This window comes from Meleagris gallopavo, chromosome 1 (assembly GCF_000146605.3).
Source record: "Meleagris gallopavo isolate NT-WF06-2002-E0010 breed Aviagen turkey brand Nicholas breeding stock chromosome 1, Turkey_5.1, whole genome shotgun sequence".
NCBI classification, from domain to species: domain Eukaryota; kingdom Metazoa; phylum Chordata; class Aves; order Galliformes; family Phasianidae; genus Meleagris; species Meleagris gallopavo.
This window is the reverse complement of record NC_015011.2, coordinates 177,694,881-177,700,140: the sequence shown is the minus strand read 5'-3', so window position 1 is coordinate 177,700,140 and position 5,260 is coordinate 177,694,881. Positions and strand designations below refer to the sequence as shown.

The 5,260-nt window shown below is 47.5% G+C and overlaps 1 long non-coding RNA gene across 1 annotated transcript; it reads right to left on the bottom strand.

Moving 5' to 3' along the window:
• Window positions 1-339: 339 nt before the first annotated feature.
• LOC109365386 lies at window positions 340-2,102 on the bottom strand. The gene is made up of 4 exons (XR_004158901.1): window positions 1,639-2,102; window positions 1,236-1,357; window positions 983-1,104; window positions 340-845 (listed from the first exon to the last, which is right to left on the bottom strand). It is a non-coding gene; the product is annotated as an uncharacterized LOC109365386 (long non-coding RNA).
• Between the last annotated feature and the right edge of the window lie 3,158 nt (window positions 2,103-5,260).

Below are 5,260 nucleotides of genomic sequence, written 5' to 3'. Positions count from 1 at the left end.
GCCTCGAGCACAGAGCCAGTTCAGAGCCCTTTGCAGAGCCAGCCCACTCCCTCTCGTCACCCCTCTGCTCTCAGCCCACTGGGCACAGACAGAGCTGCTGACATGGATGCCAGCTGGGAATGTAGCAGTGCTCACTTTTTCCTCCTTGCAGTCCTGCCAGTTCCTCACCACAAAGAAGAGCTCGTAAAGATTCTCATGGATTTGTTCTCTCTCTGTGGCAGGCCAGGGGCATTGCTTTCCAGAGGACAAGTAAATCTTAATTCCGTCCAACCACTGTTTCACAACTGAAAAAACAAAGCAAAACAAACAAACAAAAAAAGAATAATTAATTAAAAAAAAAGAAACAAAAAATGCAACAAAACAAAACAAGAGAAAAGGAAGCTTCTGAGAGTCTGCAGCAGGGTGAGGTGCAAGGGCGGTCCCGATCCCCCCTGCTCTGAGGCCAGCACTCACCAGCACAAGCGATGCGCAGGGTCTGACCGCTCCTCACCACACTGTGCAGGCCGGCCAGTGTCAGCCACACGAAGGGGATGCACTGTGGAGCTGCAGAGAGGAAGGAGAGGGCCACGGTCAGAGCCCTGGCAGCGAGGGAGGAGGGGCTGCAGCCCTGCATCCCCCAGCTCAACGCAGATCACGCGCGGAAGGGAGAAATAGATGTCAGGAGGCTGAGGGCATTCTACCATAGCTGCTGAACAGTTTGCTCAAGGTGATGAGCACATACTCCTTGGACATCTCCCCCGTGGCCTTCAGGTGGCTCTGGAGCTCAGCCATCACCAAGCTGAAGTGCATCCAGGCCAGAGCCACCAGGACATTGCTGGCACCGTCCTCACATTGCCTGTACCACCCTGAAAAAGAATCTCTGGTGACACACGGCACGGGAGACTGCCTGAGGCCCTTGGAAGGGCTAAGCCAGCGCCATCCGCCAGCAGAAGGGAGCAGCACGGACAGGCTGCTCCCTTTGCCTTGGGGAGTGACCCCTTACCTGGGCTGCTGTCAGGTCCTGGGACACCTCTCCCAGCAGCCGGTTCACCACTCCACATGGCGGGCGGCTGCTGTCTTCCCACAGGGCGCTCTGCAGCTCACGGTACGCTGCGCTCGGTCATCCTGGGGACAAGGATCAGTCATGCTCACTTTGCCCTCTGCCACCCAATGTTGTGTGGATGTGCGGCCTGGCACCCACGGGACTGTGGCACTGGGCCAGGGCAAGGACTGATGGTTGGATGTCCCCAGCTCACCTCGTGGTCTTGCAGGTGCTGCAGCAGCAAAGTCACGGCACAGGCAGGGACAGGGCTTGACACCCTGCCTGTCTCCCTGTGCCACGTACATCTGGGCACGCAGCCCACACAAGCAAGGAGACCTGGAAGGAAAGAGCAGAGCAGCTGCCGCTGGCGTTGCTTGGAGTCGGGGCCGAGCACCCAGCCTCCAGCCCCACAGCACAGGGTGAGCTGTGCTGGCACATGTGTAGTTGATGGGGAGAGGGGAGAGAGCCTTCCCCTTGCTGGGGTATGGGGGAAGCCACCATGGGCAGCTGCACTCATCAGAGCAAGGACAGTGCTGCTGGCACGTCCTAAACAGACACTGGAGGCACACATGTGCTCAGACAGCGTCACGGTGCCCAGAGAGTTGGAGGAACCTCACCTCGAAGGGCTCTCAGCTGTGCCATCGCAGCAGGATATCTCCAGAAAGACACAGTGCTCTCTCTGGCTCCACTTCCTGCGGGTCCCACAAGTAGACTGGGCCACCACTCCCAGCGCTGCCACAAGGGACAGCCAATGTGACATCTCAGCGTGGAGTGTCACCTCACAGACAATGGCGCGTCCTGGGACTAGACAGCAGTTCTATGGATTCCTGCTGCAGAACACTGTGGCAAGCCTTCCGTATCATGATGGGGTTCTCACCTGCCTCCATTCCCTTCTGGCATTAGCATGCAGTTCTGTTTGGATCATGAAAAATCTGTGGGTTTGGGAGAATTAGAGAACAGGTTTCAAGACTGCCAAAAATTCGTCAACTTTTTTGTTTCTTTGCAACTCCATTTTTCACTGACATAAATACATTACTGGTCCATTCTCAAATGGAACATGCAGAGCTGTTAAAGTCTGATCTCTTTATTAAACAATAAAAATTAGCAAAAAAAAAAAAAAAGTAAGTTTTGTTACTTATTAAATTATATAATGCATTTTCTGAGGGCTGCTCTGAAAGTAATGCCTCTCATTGTATGGTGTTGGCTCACGACATCAGAGGTGGATGTTGGTGGTGTGGCAGCAGGGGTCGAGGCTTCCCACCAATATTCCATGATGTGTTATTGCCGTGCGACAGATGGCAGCAGGGGGGCAGTCTGACACGGTGGGTCTGACACGGAAGTGGACATAAAGCAGAGATGTGTCACTGAACTCCTCCATGTGGAAAAAATGTCACCCACTGAAATTCATTGACACACATGGAACACTGCAGAAGATCCCTCCAAGCAGGGGATGTGAGCACAGTGAAGCGGTGGGCAGTGGCAACAGCAACAATAGGTCAGCTCCATTGATTTTTACAGATTTTTACAAGCACGGCATACAGGCTCTTCTTCATCACTGGTGAAAAGACATAGCTCATGGTGGTGACAGTACTGTCAACCTTTCCAGCTGTCTGATCACACTGCTGATTCATGTTCGAATTGCTGTTGACCAGTGTCTCCAAGTCCTTTTCATCAGGGCTGCTCTCCAGCATTTCATCCATCAGTCTGTATCAGGGTTGCCCCTTCCTAGGTGCAGAATCCAGCACTTGCTCTTGTTAAACTTCATGTAGCTGAAGATCACCACCCAGCACTTAAATTGTCTAGCTCTCTCTGCAAACCTCCACACCTTTAGTGGAATCGACAATTTAGTATCACCAGCAAACTTGCTCAGAATATCTTCTAGTTTTACAGCCAAGTCAATTACAAAAACATTAAAGAGAACTGGTCCTAAACTTGAGCCTGGGAAAACCCTCTAGTGACTGGCAAACAGCCTGATGTAACCCCATTTTCTATAAAACTTTGAGCCTGATCTGTCAGCCTACTGCACACCCATCACATTATGTTTTTATTTAGCCATATGTTAGACATTTTATCCTGAAACATACCGTGAGAATCAATTTCATAAGCTTTACTGAAATCCAAAAAGATAACCCTTGGTCACCTAGATATGTGATCTTGTCATAAAAGATAATTAAGTAGCTAAACAGGACTGTCCCCTCATGAATCCTCCTCATTGGCTGTGATCAGTGGCTGCATTGACTTTCAGATGTTTTTCAGTAACTTTCAGCATAATTTCTCCAGCAAAACTGACAGGTTTATAATTAGCAGGGTTTATCTTTCTCGCCCTTCTTGAAAATATGAACATTTTCCAGCTTCCAACCCAGGTTTGGGTTGGAAGGGACCTCAGAGGTCATCTAGTTCCAACCCCTCTGCCATGGGCAGGATTGCCATCCACTATGTCACACTGGCCTTGAACACCTCTAGGGATGGGGCATCCATCCACAACTTCTATAGGCAGCCTGTTCCAGTGCCTCACCACTCTCTGAGTGAAGAATTTCTTCCTAACATCTGAACTAAACCGCCCCTCTTCCAGTTTAAATCATTTTCCCCTTGTCCTAACACTACCTCCATAAAACAACAGTCTCCCTCCTGCTTATAAGCTCCTTTCAAGTACTGGAAAATCACAGTGAGTTCTCTCCAGAGCCTTCTCTTCTCCAAGCTAAACAATCCCAACTCCCTCAACCCAGGAGAGGTTCTCCAGCCCTTTCATTATCTTCTGGGCAGCCCCAGGCCTGGGCACAGTGCTCCAGATGGGGCCTCATGAGTACAGTAGAGAAGGACAATCTCCCCCCTCTCCCTGCTGCCACCCCAGTGTTGATGCAGCCCAGGATATTGTTGGCCTCTGGGCTGCAAGTACATACTGCTGGCTCATGTCCTTTGTACGTGCACTACAGTCAACATTCTAGGATGATATACAAAAATAACCTCATTTTTGCTATATTTAAACACTTCTTCACCTTCCTTTACACTGTATCATTTAAGGCTTTGCTCATTCATATGAACAACCGCAGAGCTCATCTGGCGCCTAACTGCCCAGAGTCTTTGTGGCAAGGTATAACACCAGTTAGAAAAACAAAAATCATTTTGAAATGGGATAGAATGGATCCCTTTTACAACGATTTCCTTCTGTTATAAACATCCATAACAATTTTTATGGCTTACTAGTTGCAACTTGTATAATGTGAGGAGCACTGCCAAACCGTTCCACCCACCCCTATGAGTTGGGTATTGTATTTGATAGTTTGTATGCAGATGAACTACAAGGAAGTCATTTCAGAAGAATGAAGGAATGATAGTTACGATCACACGGCAATTTGTTTTCCCTCTAATTCTCGAGAGAGCTCTTTTTGTTTTTCTTTCCTTTTAAGTCTAATTTTATTCAACTTGACATTCGAAAGGCCAGAGCAGAAATCTCTAATTGTGTACTAACAAAACTGATTTGGGCATAGAATTTATTTTAAGACCAGAAAAAGTTGCAACTTTTTTGCATTAGGAATATACCACACTTCCATGTGGTACTGGACTCCCTTTTCTGCAGTATGTATAGCTTTGATTTACGATCTAGCAAATAGTTCTGTATTTTTTATTTTTTTAACATACAATATTCTACATATGCACAGCTGTCCACAGCACAATCACTATTCACATGAGAACAAGATCATTTTAGTAGTAGAAAACAAATGTAGAATTTTGAAATTCACCAGTATTTATCATTTTGTTTGCTCAGTCTGTGCTGAAGTGTTAACACTAACCAGAGATTCTGCTGCATGTCCCAGACACACTCCATCCAGCTTTGTGCTATATGAGACAGTCAAAGACAACTGTTCTGTCTTTTCATTTCCTGTATCACAGCATTAGTTCCCTACCAAATGCATGAGTCCTGCTGGAAATAAAGGAGTCACAGACATTGATCTGCAAATAAAAATCCCAAACTGGATGTATTTACCCTTGAAACAACTGTTTCCACAAAAGTGGTGGATTGCTCAGATAACAGCACTGATAGCAGTGTTACTGCCATAGTCAACTTCTCATCAGAGGCAATTGCCCTGGATCAGGTGGCAAGTAGTAGGTTACTGTTCAACACATTTATTACTTCCCAGGTTTCTTTTTTTACTTCCTGCATTAAATTGTGGTTCGGATTTGTACTTGTAAGTCAAGCTGTAGCAGAAGATCGAATATACCAGGAAGCACTAGAGTGCT